This window comes from Muscardinus avellanarius, assembly GCF_963383645.1.
Source record: "Muscardinus avellanarius genome assembly, chromosome: 1".
NCBI classification, from domain to species: Eukaryota; Metazoa; Chordata; class Mammalia; order Rodentia; family Gliridae; genus Muscardinus; species Muscardinus avellanarius.
In genome coordinates, this window is record NC_137786.1 from 703759 (window position 1) to 721202 (window position 17444).

A 17444-nucleotide genomic window follows, 5' to 3' on the forward strand; every position below is an offset into this window, starting at 1 on the left:
GCGGGGTACAGAGACAGGACCGGAAGGGGAACATGCCGGCACAGGCCCTCCCGCTCCACCTCCCCCAGCTGCACAGCCCTCCAGGCTACACGGTGCCAGGTCTGTGTCTTCCTGAGGAGACACTGGGGATGGGAAGAGGAGGGAGTGTGTCTGGTCACGCGGGCAGGGATGCTGCCAGCTGTGTGATGCAGCCACCAGACACCAGCTGTCCATGGAGGCCAGCACCATGGTGTGCGTGGTGGTCCCTGTGCTGGGGTGCTCACTCCGGTAGGGTGACCACCTTCAAGGGTAGGCAGCAGTGCCCTTGGGGGCATTGGGAGCCCATCTGCAAATCCTGTCACCGCACCAGGGTGAGCCTTTGCGTCATACCCTGTGTGTGTCCTGATGCACACCGCTCGAACTCGGCGGGGCTGCAGCCTGGTCCAGGGCCACTCGCTGCCTTCGACTGGGTGAGACGAGGCGGCTGGGGCATCTGCTAACCACGCTCAGCCCCTGGCCGCTCTTATCTTCAAGATCGGCCAGAGGAGACGCCCATCTGGGTCTCCAGAGGAAGAAGGTGGAGCCTGTCCCAGAGTGGCCACGCTGCACCAGGGGCCACTGCAGTCACACCAGGGCTTGGTGTAGCCGTGGGTCCGGACCTAGGGCCAAGCACCGGTCAGAAAGCTTGCTCTCATGGGGAGGTGGGGAGGAGATGCGACCAGTGAGCCTGGTACGCTCTGGGCCCAGCAGGCTGGGCTCTAGCTCGGGAAGCCAGAAGCTTTGCTTCCCAGTTGCTACGCCTGCGCGGGCCTGCGCGGATCAGACACCACAGCTGACGCCCGCTGTGGCAGCCCCAAACCAACACCCAACCGTAGTGATGCAAGCAAAATCCCAATTGCCTGTGCGGGAGGCGCCTGGGCAGACCCGACCAGGGAGAAGAGTGTCCAGTGCTGCTAGCAAAGTGGCAGTGGCCCATTCTCAGACCTGTGCCCAGGCAGCAGCCCCCTCCCCACCTCTGGAGCTAGGAGTCACCCGACCCCCCACGGGGGTGGTTCACTGCTGAAGGGTGTGCTTAGCAAACACGCATCCACCGTGGCTGGCACCACGGCAACAGTGGGGCACACCCATCAAGCATCAAGCTGTTAGGGCCAGGGGAGGGCCAGAGGCGCCCGGGGCTATCTGTACTGTCCACTGAATCTCTAAAACTGCTCCAAAAATAAAGTCTGTAATTAAAAAAAAAAAAATGGAGTGTCTTATATTCCACAAAACACTGAAATGAGCGGGTGGGTGTGCACCCTGGTTCCCTGTCTGTCCATAAGGTGTGCCGCTTCGCCTTTAGCGGGAGCAGACAGGACACAGGAAACACCTCGTGTGTGGGAAGGCCCCTGCCACGTGCCAGGGCAGGCCCCTCAGTGGAGAGCACGGTCCCACCCCCTGGGATGGCCAGCGGGCAGCGTGGGGTGAGGCCCTGCCTCCTGCCTGGGGGCGCTCACTCTGAGGCCCCTGCCAGGGCTCTGGGCTCCCAGCCCTGGTAGCCCAGCCCTGGACACTACAGAGGGACAGGTGGCCCCCAGGCTCCTGCAGCAGGCCCGCCTCCCTGCTCCTGGACACTGGACATTCCTCTTGCTCTGGAGGCCTCGGGAAGATGCCCTTCCTGGGGTGTAGGAGCTGACACTGAGAAGCCTCGGTGGCACTGGAGCAGACCACGGGGTCAAGGACAGCGCAGGCCAAGGCCACTGCCGCCCTGTGCTTGGAGAGAGGGAACTCTGCAGCGTGGGTGGGCACTGTTCTCCCGTGCTCAGAGGCCTGTTCAGTGCACCGCTGTGAGCAGCCAGCTCAGGCCCCGGCCGCCTGCTGGTGGGCCTGACCAGGGCCCTCCCTCCCGCCGGCGCCGGCTGCCCTCCCGCCCACGCCCATGCGTTCTGTGCTTTATTTGCCGCCGCTTCACCTGGCTGCAGGCCTGTCCAGCAGGTGCCCTGCCCACGTCAGCTCCGCGACACTCAGGACACCGCCCCACTGAGCAGAGCGCCCGCTGGCCACGTCTGCCTCCCCGCCCAGAGCCAGGCAAGGCAGGAGACCGGTGAGCCCCGGCGGTCCCTGCCCTTCCGCACCTCCCTGTCTCTGGTGACTCGAGCCAAGTTGATGTGGCTGGCCATCAGGAGGGGCACCAAAACGGGGGGAAGAGGCTGGGGCCGGCAGATACATGCGATGCCCAGCCTCGGAAGGCACCAGACATGAGCTCAGCTGCTGGACAGGGCCAGGGCGTGGCTTACAGTGAAGATGGGGAGGGGGCTCCTCCATTCCTCACTGCTCCGGAAGGGCTTCTCAGTGAGGGGGGTCCTCACAGGCTCCAAGCCTCCCTGGGAGCAGAGCCCGCCCCGCGCCCGAGGACCACAGTGGGTGTCTCCTGGGGCGTGCAGAATGGCAGGTGGGCAGCTGTCTTTGAGTAGCGCTCCTCTGCTTTTAGAATCTCCCCTCTAGCGCTGGGCCCGAGCCCACCTTGCAGAGCCCTGCCGCGGCTCACTGCTCTCCAGCCCCGTGCCGTGAGCCCTCGCCATAGGGATCAGCCAATGGTCTCCTCCAGGCTCTTTGGTTGGGGGTGTGAGTGTGTCCTCACTCGAAATCTGAGAAGTGCCTGGCTGAGGTGGGGCCCCCCAGCTTCTGCCAGGTGATGGTGACCTGCACAGGTGGCCAGCAGAGACCATCAGGGTGCAGAATTCAGAGTGCTCACCCAGAGCCGAGGAGAAGCCCACTTTGCCAGGTGACTCCAGAAGCATCTGGACCATGCAGGGACAAGGCTTTGGGCCATGGCGTCCCCTGCACAGGTGCCATTCCAGGCACAGTGACCAAAGGCTCCTAGCCCATCCCAGTGAGGTCGTGGGCACGGAAAACTGTCTTTGCTGAGGAAAGGGGCCTGGCTTCATGTTGGACAGGCTAGGTCCCCTTTCTCCCTGACCCTCCCTGGCCAGCACCTGCTCATTTTCCTCCTACGCTCTCCAGCGAGTGTCTAGTGAGCCAACATGGTAGGGTCTGCCTGCAGGGAAGGGCAGGGCTTCTATCGTGAGAATAAATTTACTTCTCATATACCTAGGAGAAATTGTGACTGTCCCCATTTTATAGAGCAGGGAACTGAGGCCCACAGAAGCTGGTGGACTTCCTAGGAAGGGAGAAGGTTGCGCGACAGGAGTGCGGCAGGGGGTGGACACGTCCTGTCCACAGCCCAGTTGTGCCAGGGCAGTGGGGACGTTGCAGACAGGCCAGAGATGGCGACAGAGATGGCGCAGGAGACAGTTTACTGGGGAAGCCTACAGGAGACCAGTGACTCCCCGAGAAGAGTCCCGTGACCACAGGCTGACAGCACCTCTGTCTCCACGATGCTTTACCAAGCAGCGCCTCTCCCTCACAGTGTTTTGTCTAGGGGCAGCCGCTGGACAAGCAATGGGCACCCTCCCAGAGGGCGTTCTAGGCCGCGGAAACAGCGGCATATCGGCACCAGCTTGCTCAGTTGGCCTGCGTGCCCAGCATCCAGGGAGCGGCTGTCCTGGCGCACATGCAAGAAGCGGCTGTCTACAGACAATGCTAGCTCGCCCTAGCTCCCAGGATGTAGGGGGCGGGAGCGCCTTCAAGACAACATGAATCCAGACGTCTCGGCCAGGCCTGCTCTCCTTGGTCCCTGGTCTTGGCTAGCGTTTTGGGAAAAGAAAGGGGCCTTCAGGGACACCCCACCTCATGTATGGATACCTCCACGATCTTATGGCTCCCATCTTCCATAACGTTCCTGGGGCAGCACATCAGGGCCTACATTGTAAGCAAATCCCACAACAGCAACCTCAGAATGAACAGACACACCTCCAGGCGGCGGGATGAGATTGTGACCAAGCAGTACCATCGGTACCGAGTTCACACGGAGCAATGATATGGACTCGCAACTTATGTGGAGCCAAAGACCCAGCACGGTAGTCATCAGGGACGTACACACCACACCCCATTAATGAGGGCGCAGGTGCCCCTGAGCTGAGGCACCGTGTCCAGCACCATCCCACTATGATGACTCGCCCCCTTCCACTTTGGGGAAGTTTGAGCATTCAGCAAAGTTCTGGCTCTGAGGGCTTTCTGTTTTGTTTTTGTTTTTGTTTTGTGGTACTGAGGATTGAACCCAGAGGCATTCTACCTCAGGCTATGGCCCCCAGCCCTATCAGTTGCAAAGTGCTAAATAGCAGTCTGGCTGCAAACCGTGATCCTCCTGTCTCAGCCTCCCAAATGCTGGGATTACAAGCATGTGCCACACGCTTGGCTCCCAGCCCTATTTTTCATTCTTTATTTTGAAATAGGGTCTGATTAAGTTGTAGAGGGCCCCACCAAGTAGCTGAGGCTGGCTGCAAATCTGTGATCCTCCTACCTCATCCTCTGAAGTACTGGGATTGCAAATGCGAGCCACCACGCCCGGCTTCTGTGATTATTATTTAAGGCAGCAGCAGTGTTTTTAGCTAAAATCTCAACCCTGAATTCAATGCTGATGTTTGCTGCTTAAGGAGAAAAGACCTGGAGGTGTCTTTTGCACTAGCTCTACCACCACTGGGTATTTTTCCAAATGGACTGAAATCAGGAAATTATGGAGATATGTACACATTCATGCTTTTAACAGCACTATCCACAGTAGCCAAATTATGGAACCAACCCAGGGGTCCCTCGACAGATGAATTACAAAACTGTGGGGCACACATACGATGGAATTCTACTCAACAATAGAGAAGAGCAGAATCGTGTCATCCCAGGGGGATGGAGGGACCCGGAGAACATCATGTTAAGTAAGATCAGCCAGTCACAGAAAGCGAAGGGGCACCTGCTTACTCTCGTGTGGAAGCCAGGGGTAATCATGAGGGACCTCAGGTCATGGAGGAGAAGCCCCAGGGGAGCCAGGAGGTGGTCCAGGGGAAGGGGAGGGGAGAGAGGGTCAGTGAAGGACTCACTTCCATGGACATCGTGTGCGTATGTGAGAACACCAACACGCGTCTGCGCTTTGTGTGGGGAAGGGGCGACGGGGAGGGAGCGGGGAAGCCCACGCGCGGCATGCGTATGTCACGATCTGTGAACTACACTATGATGTGAGACGACAAGGCAAACTCTCCCAGCTCCAGTCAAAGCAGCCCCAAGTCAGGGCCCCCGTGGGCACACGCTCCCGTAACACCCAGGGGTGGGAAGCACTCCCCACGCTCATCGCCAGACCGCACCGTCCTCAGGAGTCAGTGTGCTCAAGTACAGAAATCAGACTGGTTGCTCAACAGAGGGCCGTCTCATCTACAAAGTCACAGAGGAGTTTCCACTGACATATCTTTTTTCTACATGGAAAGAATCTTCCCCTTGGTTTTCACCTGAGGGGCACAGAGCCACCCCACCCCTCGGATGCAGAGCACCCAGCAATGCTGCGCCACGCCTGTCTGTTCCAACACAAGCAGAAGGTACGGTGTTTGGTGTCCTTGAAAGAGAATTAGTTTGCTAGGCATGGTGGCGGACACTTGTAATCCCTGCGCTTGGGAGGCGGAGACAGGAGGATCACGCAGGTTCGAAGCCAGCCTTGCTGGCTTAAGAGACCCTGTTTCCAAATAAAAATATAAAAAGATAGGTCTGGGAGTGTAGCCTGGAGGTAGAAGGGTTTCCAGGAACCCCAGTACCACCAAAAAAGAAGAGAGTAAATTTACATAGAGTCCACAGTGGGTTGTACAGTGTCCATGAGCCGTGTGCCATTCTGTTACACCACAGGGACTGGCAGAAGGTGCCACGGGACGCAGGTGCAGGAGGGCAGAGGCAGCTCACTGCACACCCAGCAATGCAGCCCACTCGACTCTGCACCCCACAGCCACACACGTGTGCTCTGCAATACATAAGGAGAGGCGTAAGGCGCGTGTGACAGCTGTTGATGCAGGCAACCTTGATTACTCAGCAGAGCACGAGCAGCCCATCTCTGAGCGAGAGCACAGCATCCTGGGGCCTGTCTCCAGGTTTACACCATCATTTCTTGTTCCAGCAGTCCCTGAGGTTTGGGCACAGAAAAGCATTGCAATGGCGGTTGTTACAGACCATGAGGAAACGACGCGTTCGCCTTTAGAGATCAAAATCCTGGGCTGAGGCATTCTATTGCTGCGTCTGGTTCTGGTCGCTTTGCCGGTGGACTTGGGAACCCGCACAATCTGGGCCCTATTTGCCTTTCCTACAGTCCGTAGACCATATGGGTCCCATGCAGGCCCGGGGCAGCGGGCACCTGCAGAGGGCCTGTGTTCCCAGTCATGGAATGTGGGCGTCCCTCCTGAGCATTGTGGCTTGGGTGTGGCTGGTGTCAGCAGGTTCTTCGGTGGACGTCAGGTAGGTTCCAGAGTGTGTGCGGGGTCGTGTTCAAGGATGGCCCCATTGCCATCATGGTCTACACTGCCAACGGTCTCTTTTCCATGCTTAGTTGCTATTTTAGTGGGACATTTATTGGTGCAAGGAATCTTGCTGCAGGACCATGTCTGGCTGCTTCTGTAAGGCCCTTCTGCAAGGACAAGCTCCTGGTGGTCCAGTGTGCATGTCTGCAGCCTGGTACTATCTCACAGGGACAAGAGTCCAATGAGTTCAACCTGTCCCTGCTGTGCGCAACGCCTCCCTTGGGCTCTCCACCCATCACGTGAGGCCTTGGCCCCGGCTGCTTCACAGAACAGGCAGAGAGAGTCACACACAGAGGGGGAGGGATCCAGAGGGCAGCACATCAGGTTATTTGTATGTCTTTTTCTATTACACTAAATCCCAATATGATGGGTAGTTACAGTACACCAATAGACATGTACTAGAGAGTTGCACTGCCGTGGGAGGTGTGGTGTCTTGGCAGGGCCTCTGTTCTTTTGCTGCGGACCAGGGAGCTCTCCTCCCTGGCCTGCCTACCTATGTACCCAAGAGCCTTGTCGTTAGGAGTGCGTCCTCCGGCCACCGCACACTGGCCAGATCTCCTGCTTTGCCACCACCTGGCCAGGAGCACAGCTGTGCACCACACCATACACAGTTCCAAACGTGGCAGTTGTTTTCAAATGTCTTTTTATATCTGTGTCCCCTGTGAACAAGGTCCTAAGGGAACTTATTTATCGCCCTGCTGTTGCAACAGGACTGCCTAAACCCAAGCCGGCTAGTAGCATACAATCGTCGAGCTGTTCTCTGACTAATACGCCCAAGGCTTGTAATTTGGAGGAGTAATGGGGCAGTCTTCCCTCTTGGCAATGTGCCCCCACTGTTTGAGCTGCCTCCTCTAGGTGGGAAAAGGGAAAAGACTCAGGAGGTAATATCATATCAGTATAAATGTACCAGTATTAGGAAATGGCCTAAAATTATTCAAAAAAGAAGTCTTGGTATTAATATACATACATACATACATAAATACATACATACATACATAAATACACACACACACACACACATACATATCTGGTTTGTAGAAAGTGGAGTTCATCTGTAAAAAGAAAAGCAGTTAGGCCTGGTTACTGCCAGGCACTCAAGTAGCTGTCATAGTGCAAAGTACCCTCACTAAAAGTAATTAGCAAGTGGATAGAGGAATTGGGACCTAGGACTTTCACATCCTAAAAATAGCTTTGCATAATAAATGACATCTACCAAGAAGCTAAGAACTCCCCAAGAGTGTGGGAGGAGGGCACTGACCTTTGTGAAAGGGGAGCAGATACCACGGGGCCCCTGACCTTGTGGATCATTCTGGTCCTAACAAAGAAACCTAGGCTTACACCTGGGCCAGAAATCCCCATAATTACCACTAAAGGGGCCTGCACAGAGCTAAGGGCAGACTTACACCTAGGTCAAAGGGTTACTGGTAGAGCAAGATGGGGGACTATGTATCTATAAAAGCTCCGGTGACCTCTTTTCAAGCCACCTGGGATAGTATAGGGGGATGCCTTGATAGTATCACAGGTAGGGGTAGTATAGGGCCGTATACTATATCCTATATCTCCATCTTTGTAATAATACACTCATTTAAGCTTTCAGCAAGAGTTCAGATTAGTGTTATATCTACTCCTAGTTCGGAACAATAACCCGTGGCTAGGGGAACAGTTTCTGGGAGCCTAAAAGGGTCCCCAGAACAGTTCCCCAACTGTAACACCCAAGGCTTGTACTTGGAGGAGTTGGGCCTCCTCTCTTTGACACGTACCCACCATTTGAGCTGCCTCCTCCAGGTGGGAAAAGGACTCAGAAGCTAACATCATATCGCCAGTATAATGCAATATGGATACTGGTGGTTTCGCCACCAGGCCAGAGCTGCCCTCACACCCATAGGCCAGGGCACTGTAAATATCCGTGGGAGCCCGTGGAGCCCTTCCCACAGGAAGGCCACATGCTCCTAGCTGCCTATGTGCCCGCATGTGCCCCGCGCCCTTCCCTTTCCTGCCTCTGACCCGGCCCTGCCCCTCTTGCTTTCTCGTTCTAGCATGCTGCGCTGCAGACCCCAGCAGGCCACTGTGGCTCGGCTCGGGAGGCCACCGTGGCCCTCTGTAGACTTCGTTATCAGCGCCAGCATGGCTTCTGCACAGCCGCCACATCATCGCAGCTTCCCAAGGAAGGCCTGCGTTTCCCCGTGGACTGCCACAGAGGGCACCCTGGGTACTGCCTGCATGTCAAGACAAGTGTTTTACAGGCAGCTATCAGCCCGGACAATAAGGAGATGGCTGGTCCTCACTGAGGGCAGAGCACAAACATGGCCGCACCAGAGTTCCAAGGATGTGGCAGCTGTTCTGCTATCCCCGCTTCCCGCCGAAACGCCCTCCCCAGCTGACACTTGAGCTGTAGTGGACTCCGGCCCGGAGAGGCGCACGTCCATGCTCCCCTGGCCCATCGTCTCTGCCTGGCCCCAGCACCTCAGCCAGCTCGGCTCTGTTCTTGTCCTCTTCCTTGAAGGTGCTCGGGTCACGGGTCCCACTCACGGGGTCGCAGTCCTTCTGAGTCCCCACCACCCCTGCTCCAGCTGTTGGTCAAGGTCACCTTTCAGTTTAGCAGAGCTGCAGGCTAGAGTCCCAAACATTCATCAGCACGAGCAAGTCTTTGCTCGGCAGTGCCCTCCTGAGTTAGGCCGCGCCCCAGGGTGACCCCGGCAGTGCTCAGCGGGGCTGGGACCCGTGCGCCCAAGCAGGGGCCACCCACAGCGCTGCCGTCCACACGGCTCTCTCCTTTCTGCTTTGGTACTGGGGATTGAGCCCAGGGATGCTCTGCCAAGGAGCTCCACCTTGGCTCTCTTTTACACTAGGCTGTGGGGCTGGCCTTGGACCTGCAATTCCCCTGTCTCAGCCTCCCAAATACGGGTGTACGGTGTGCGCCACTGCGGCTGGCGTCTTTCCTTCTTTAGAGCCTACTGCTTGCAGTGATCTTGCCTCTAGTCCACGGGTGTTTGGGGGCATCGCCATCTTCACCCAGACATCCCGAAGCCACCACGCCTCCCACACAGAGGGGCGGCCATGCGGGAGCCCCTCCCCACACAGGCCCCCTTCTTATTGGCCGCGGTCCCTGTGCTGACGGGTCTCTTTTGGCCTCCTGCCTGGCTGGCCAGTTGTCTGTCCACACCAGTTGTGCCAGGCAGTGGGGGAGGTTGCAGACAGGCCAAAGACGAGGCGGGGACAGCCCTGGAGACAGTGGTTAGGGGAGAGCTCAGGAGCTCACAGTCAGGCGTCTTCAAGAGCTCAGTGGCCACAGGCTGACAGTAGCCCTCTCCCTCGTGCTGGTGGTCCAGTGGTGGCCCCTGGGCCAGGGGCACGGTCCTCTTGAGAGTGCCCTCGGCTCCACCCATCCCCACTCAGAGGGGCTCTACGCGTGAGACCCCCCAAGGAGCACTTTCCTGGTGTACGTGGGGACAGCCGCTGTCCTGGATGCAGTGGCCTAGCTCCTGCGTGCATAGGAGATGGCCAGCGACCTTTAAGGTGACACGTAGCTGGGCATTTCGTCCCAGGCTTGCTCTCCCCATTCCTTTATCTTTGCTGGGCTTTGGGAGCACAGAGGGGCATTCAGGGACATGGTGTTTTATGCCCTCTTTAGTGGTGGTACAGAGAACTGGGAATGTTTTCTGCAGGGATGGGCAGCAGGTCTGGTCAGGTTGGCGGTCTCCGCCTTGGCCGAGGTGGGGGTGTGAGGCCTTGAAGCTGAGTTATGGGGTCTGTCTGCAGGGACACCTTGGGCCAGATGTGGAAGGTGGCCCTGGCCTTTACCTGTGTTCAGTGAGTGGCCAATCCCAGCGCGATGCCCTCAGCGTGATGTGCTCGGCAGGCTTGTATCAGAGGGTCTGCCTGAGAAGTTAATCTCAGGAAATCCCAGGGTTGGGACGCTCAGGAACCCTCGAGAGAACCCTGGCTCCCTCCCCGGTCACCTGGCCAGACCTGCCAGCCATGGCCTGTCCTTGCAGCGAGCCCGGCCCATTTTGAATGTGTAAACACGGAAACTTGGGCCACTCGACCTGCCTCGAGTCAGAGGCTGATCCCCTGCACTCCCCGGGCCTTCCTACCTCTGCAGGGTCGGGTTTCCTAGCTGTCTCAGCCAGAGGGCCTGGGCTGACCCTGGCCGCCCGGCCTCCCGGGCCCTGCTGCCGTGATGTGGCAGAGTGACTCCTTCACTGGTGGCCGGGCACTGCACACATGCCACTCCAGGGCCAGCGTCCGTTATGTCTGTGTCTCTGTGTGTCTCTGTGCATCTGTTCCTGGTACGTCTGTCTCCCTGTCTGTCTCTCTGTGTCTGGGCATGTCCCTGTGGATGAGTCTGTGATAGACTGTGGTGATGGCCTGAAGGACAGGCTGAAGCTTGCCAAGGATGAGGGTCCCCAAGCCTTGGGGACATAAGCTCAGGGCGAGATAGAGTGTGCATCCACAGGTGGCATCTGCAGGGCCGGGGAGGAGGTGAGGTGGAGCCTGCAGAGACAGACAGGACAGCAGTGCCCCCTGTGGGCCAGGTACTAGAGCTGGCCAGTGTCCTGCCTCACACCGCACATCACAGCATGGAACACACAGGTGGACATCCCTATAGACGTACACGCAGAGGACGCAGACACACAACACTCTCCTCCATGCTCACACATGTGTGCCGCACACACACAGGTGCACACACAGCTCCTCCAGCGCCCGGGTGAGGCTGGCACGTCCTCCAGGGCCCTCCATGATGGACCGCACGCTCCTCACATGCAGTGTTCAGGCTGCACAGAGCAGGGACAGGGAGTCCATCCCAGGAGGCCCGGCAGGATTCCTTCCTGTCAGCAGGAGACCATCTGCATCTTCCTGGCAGGGGCACTAAGGGAGTCTGCTTGACCAGATGGCATGGTTTCCCAAATCCAGGGCCTGCAAGGCCCAGCAGTGGGACAGGGCTCTCGGGGAGGCCCCAGGAGGACACTAGGACCTCTGGAGGTGAGGTGGAGCCTGTAGGACATACAGGATAGCAGGTGTGTCCTGTGTGTGTATAAAGACAGAAGTCCCTGTCCATGTGCCAGGGCTGTTAAGGCCACTCTGAAAGTTTAAGCCCTGAGACAGAAATGGGAGATTCATGCGGCTGGTCTGCAAGCCCCCACCTCACACATGGTCAAGAAGGCCCTGTCTGTATTTGGAAAATCACGGGGAGGGGGGAGCGGTGCAGCTGGGCTGTTGAGAGGAGGTATCCTGAGTTCTCTGGGGTGCTGTGACTGGGAAGGGGGGCCCACAGGTAGAGTGGGGCTGTGACCTGCTGAGATTGAAGGCTAGGGACCTGCAGGTAAGGAGGCAGGTCCCTGTGCTCAGCCTGTTCTGTCAGGGCCTGAGAATTGACCCTGGACCTGGGGACCTGCCAGTCAGGCTCCATGTCCCGTGTCCCAGCATAACAGCAGGTCTGTCGCTGAGGGTCCCCTCAGAGTATCAGAGTGGACGACAGCGTAAAAGTGGGTGGGGGGGGTAAAGAGGTGGGCACCGGGCCCCCAGAAGCCAGTTGCCCCACTGACCAGAAAGAAGTAGCCTCCAAGGTAGCTGTCACCCCTGAGCCCCATCACATGGTCCTGGGCACACCGCAGGCCCGCTGAGACAGGCCCTGCCCCTCAACCTGTGGGGTGGCCCTGTGCCTCCTGACCCCCCTTCCTCCTGCCACCACGGTCTCCTGCGTGCCACTCACCGAGGTCCCCAGCTGGCCCTGGAAGCTGCCGACACTGTCCCTCCACTCACAGCTGTCACCAGGCCCCCAAGTGCCCACACCTCTGAATTCAGGGCTGGTGTCCCATGTCAGGCCTTGGCTGGCAGAGTGGCCAGTGAAGCTGACTGTCCCCTCTGGCCTATCCCACTTCCAGGAGGACAGGAGGCCAGGCATGCAGTAGGGGCCAGTTGGAATGCTGCTGGCCACCGGGACCCACGCCCATCGGCCCCAGCCAGGGTGCTGGGGAGGCCCCTCACCCCAGGGAGCTGCTAATTCTCCAGGTGAGCCACCACGGTCCAGTCCTGTGAGCCAGGTGCACAGGACCGTGAGAAGCTGCAATGACCTGACCTAGGTGTGGCCCGATGGGCCTGGACAAAGGCAGCTCCCTGCTGGGGACTATGCCTTCCCACCCAGCCCACCAAGGGCGGCTCCCGCAGGCCCAGGCAGGGAAGGGAGCAGGTCTGGGAGGAACTCCCTCTGAGGCTCCCCAGGGGAGGGCAGGTTGCTTCCTGCAACCCCAACCAGTGGGAGCACCCCACGGCGGGGGGAGTGCCAGGAAGGAGCCCCAAATCTGCGCCGACCCTGTCGGCAGGGCCAAGGTGTGGGGTCCACATGCTCCACGCGGGGGCTCAGTCTGCAGCAAAGCAGGGGGTGGGGGGATCAGGAGACAGCCTTCAGGTCCCACCCCCAGTGGCCACATTATCCCGGGGGAGGGTCTTCTCTTTGGGGGACACATGTTGCCTGAGCCCAGCTGCCCCATCTCTACCTCCTCTGCAGCCTGCATCCTCTCTCCCTTAATCCCTGCCCCGTCCATCCTGAGCTGCCCACAGCATCCTAGAGGCCCCCTTACAGCTTGCCCCCAGGGAAGCCCATACCCCACGTCCAAATATTCAAAGTTGCAGACCTGCAGACCTCCAGGGTAGGCTTGGACCAAATCAAACCTATCCTCAACCCTACAGCTCCACCCTTTGCGTGACCCAAGAGCCCAGGCCCTGGGTGGACCCTCAGCTCAGAGCTGGGCTCAGAGATCTGGGGACAGGGACAGCCCAGGCCAAGTCTCCAGCTCACCCTACACAGTCCCTGGGAGAACCCTTCGGCCTGGAGTGGGGTCACAGGCATGCGCGGGCACCCCGCCTGCAGCCCCGAGGAGGGCGAGGACCAGCAGCTGCCCACAAGCTGCCATGCCACTGGGCCTTGCCTTCCTCTCCTCCCCTCCAGAGCCCGCAAAGGTCAGGGTCAAACCTGAAGTGCTTTCCAAGGTCACCCTGGAGGCCTAGGGCAGGTTGGGACCCCCCACACGGCCTCAAGGCTCCTGGTGTCTGCAGCGTCCTGGGGCCGAGGGCAGCTCCTCGGCTGTTCTCTTGCCCCGGCCTGAGGAAGGGAAGCAGGCTGCATGGTCCACCATAGTGTGATTTTTTATTTTATTATTTATTTATTTGTGGTAATTGAACCCAGGGGCATTCGTCCTCCAAGCTACATCCCTAGCCTTTTTAATTTTTTAGTTTGCTGAGAGTCTGGCCACATTGCTAAGGCTGTCCTTGAACCTGCTATCATCCTGTCTTAGCCTCCCGGGTCTGGGATCACAGGCATGTGCCCCCACTACCTGTTTTGGTCGAGCTCCTCCTAGACAGTGTGTCTTCCTCTGCACGGGTGCCCTCTGCTGACCAGACCCCAGTATTGCTGCCAGCCATTTCCCCAGTGATCCTCCATGTAAATCAGGGGTGACCGGACTCCTGCCCCCCCACCAGTGCCTTGAGCGAGACCCCAGAAGATTTCTCTCACGCAGGAGGCTCCAGAGCTGGTGAGGACTCCAACAGCAGCAGCCTGGCTTTGTCCTCGTAGCCCCGAGGGCTGCTCAGGTCCCAGGCATCACACATGCCTTCCAGCCAGCAGGAAACTGGCAAGGGGATGCGTAGGGCCTGTCTCTCCCTTTAATAACTCCCCTGGAGGCGGTACACCCACACTGGCTCACTGATAGCAGCCTGAACTTTTGTTTCCTCTGAGTTCTGGACGCTGAGCTGCCAACTCTGCAGTGGAGGTTGGAGGCTCTGGAGAGTCTCCTCTTCCTGAGCTCGGGGCCCTCCAGGGACTCCTGCACTTTCCTCTCTGGCCTTGGTGTCCTGCTGCATGCGGGCAGGGCTGCAGGCCCCGGGCTCTGCCTGGGTGGGAGGTCTCTGCTAGCTGCCACTGGTCAGGTCTTCCTGGGGGCTCCCTGTGCGGCCTGCCTGACCGTTTAGTACACGCGGCCCACAGCCCCCGGCACAGTGCTGCGCCCACTGCAGCCCCGAGGCTCCTGCCCTGGCCTGCGCAGGCGGGGTGCTGTCCAGTGGCCGATTCCTGGTTCCTGCGCCACTCTCCCCAGTGCAAGCACTCTTGGTTCCAATAGGCTCAGTTCCACTCTCCAGGGGATGGAGACGGAGGGTCCTCAGCCTCCAGGAGCCACCTGCCCTTGAAGGACATGAGCTGCACGTCCTCCCCAGCTGCACGTCTCCCCTTGGGACAGTGGTCAGCCCACTGGGCCTCTGACCGTTCATCCACAGAGTTGGGGGCTAGCTGCTTCTGCTTCAGATGGCTGGGGGAGGCTGGGCTGGGGGAGGCTGGGCTGGGGGAGGCTGAGCTGGGGGTTGTGGGTTGGCAGTTTGGGGTTGAGGAGTTGTGGGCTGGGAGTTGTGGGCCAGATAGTCTAGGCTGGGGGCTCCCGGCTGAGGGCTTCTGGGTGGGGAGGCCGAGCTCCTGGGACTCTGGCTTCACTGGCCTTCGGGTCCCAGGACTCCATCCAAGCCAGGGAGGCCTCCTCTCCTCCAGTCCTGGTCTCCACTGTGGGGGCCTTTGGGTTTCCCTGGCCCTGCTCCTGGGCTACATCCACGCTGTGCTCTGGTTAGCAGAAAGTCAAGCCGGCCCGCACAGAGGCTGCACAGCCTTCCATGTCCTACAGCTCCCCAAGTCCTGAGCGGTTATCTAGGGCCCTCTCCATGGAAGATCGACTAGGCTCTCGCTAAGAGAAACAAGGGTGAAGGACGCAGGGCCTGGCAGGCAGAGGCTGCCCAGTACCTGGCCATGGCTCTGGGGTACCACAGTCCCCCGCAGGTGGCCATGCCAGTGCCTGCCCCTCCCTTCGCTGAAGACCCTATGGACCCGCCCTGCACCCCACGGTCGGCGCTGGCACCTGCCTCTGTATTGTGGTCCCACAGCTAGAGACACAATTATCTCAATGCAGGCAAAGCACTTGGCTTCCTGGACCTGCCTGGAGTAGGGTACCCCGAGGGTCCCCCCAAACCAGAGGCCACTGCCCACTCTTCCTCCCACCTTTCCACCAGACAGCTGGGCACCCGTCATTCATCCCAAGGAACTGCCCAGCCGCCTGGAGTCAGTCCCCATCTTTTATCAGGGCTCCTTTTTTTTTTTTTTTTTTTTTTTTTTTTGTGGTACTGGGGGTGGAACCCAGAGGCTTTCTACCTCCAGGCTATACTCCCAGACCTATTTTATATTTTACTTGGAAACAGGGTCTCACTAAGTTGCTGAGAGCCTCACTAAGTAGCTGAGGCTGGCTTGGAACCTGTGCAATCCTCTTGTCTCAGCCTCCCAAGCCCGGGGATGACAAGCGTGGGCCACCACGCCCCAGTTTATCAGGACTCCTGAGGCCCCGCCCCCACAGTGCGCTCACGCCACCGGACCCAGGACGGCCCCCTGCACGTGTCTGGTTCCCTGGCTTTCCTCCCCACAGCCTCGCCTCCCTGCTGAGGTCTGCAAGTTTGACCTCCAGCTCCTGAGCTGAGTCCTCATTCCCTCAGGGGGCGGAGGTGGAGGTGGGGCTCCTGGAGGTGGGGCCTCAGGGACTTAGGGCCCCTCCAAGAGGCCCCAGACCCTGGGAGGTGATCTCAGCAAGGAGGCCAGGTGCACCTGGCAGGTGTGGGCCTCTATCCACTACTGCCAGGCTCCAGGCCCTGAAGAACTAGATTCCTACTGTGGAAGCCCTCAGCATGGGGCTTCACGGTGGCTGGGCCTCTAAGACACTGTCCGCACAGCCTCCTGGCATACAGTCCCTCCCATGTGGCCTCTGCCCACCTGCCCAGCAGCCTGACGCTGGCCTGGCTCCCTAGGGGCAGGGACTGCTGCTCCTCAAGGACACTCCAAGGTCGGCAAGTCACTTCTAACATAACCTCCTGGCGGAACAAGTCACAGGCCAGGCCAGACAGTGTGCGGAGGCTGGGGTGGACAAGTCCGCACCTGGTGCAGCAGGTGCAATGGGCAGAGCAGAGAATGCCACCCCCCAGGCTCCTGGTCCAGTCAGCCAGGGCCTCGGTGAAAGCACTGGACTGCTGGCGTGGACTTCACCAGCCCCAGAACCTCAGCCGAATGCAGGTCCCCAGCGCCTGCTTCCTGGATCCACCCCCTCCTGCTGGGTCAGCAGGGTCTAGGGGAGCAGAAACCGCCTGGTGTCGAGCAGAAGAGGTGCAGATGGGGGAGGGAGGTTTCAACAGCTAGCAAGGCCAAGGCCAGGACCCAGCAGGGCACTGAATCTGTGCAGAACAGAGGCAGCCTCTGACCGCAGCCCCAGGCCGGGAGGGCCTGGCTCTGGGATGGCCCCTGAAGCCACCATAACTCTGAGTTTCTCCTGCCTGCCGCGCTCTAAGACATTCCGTAGAGCCCTGGCCCCGCAGCCTCTCCTGCACACAGATCCTTGGGATCTGTGCAAGCCGATCCTCGGGAGGACGATCCTTCCCCTCACCCGGTAGGATCGGCACCCTCCCGGCAGAGGTGGCCAGGGGTCCTCGGGTCCCTCCCGGCGCACGCACATGTGTGTCCTGTGTCCTCCTCCTTGCTCACCCTCCTCCATTGCCACCCACAGGGAGCGCAGGGTGGGAAGGGAGGCAGACCAGTCCATATCCAACACCAGCCCGTCTGGGGAAGGCACTTCATGGGACCTGGGGGCTGGGGCCTCCTCGCTTTAGGGCCAGAGTCCTGTCTTCCTTCCCAGAAACATGCACTCGAGTTTGAAGACAGGAAAGGACTGAAAGGTGCTCACCAGCCCACCCAGAGCCTCCTGTGACAGCGTCCGCGAAAGCCGCAGGATGGCGCATTCCACGGTTCAGGCTGCGGTGCAAGGCTGGGCCTGGCCACCTCTGGGCTCTGTGGTGCCTCCCCAAGCCCGGCCAAGACTTGACTCCTGAGGAGCGTGGGCATCCACCACACATGTCCAGCCAGGACCCAGCCCGATCTCAGACACTGAAGGTGTGAAGCCTGAAGTCAAAGTGCTCAGTGCATGGGGTTATTCCTTCTGTCTTCAAAATAGCTAAGCATTCTACATGTCC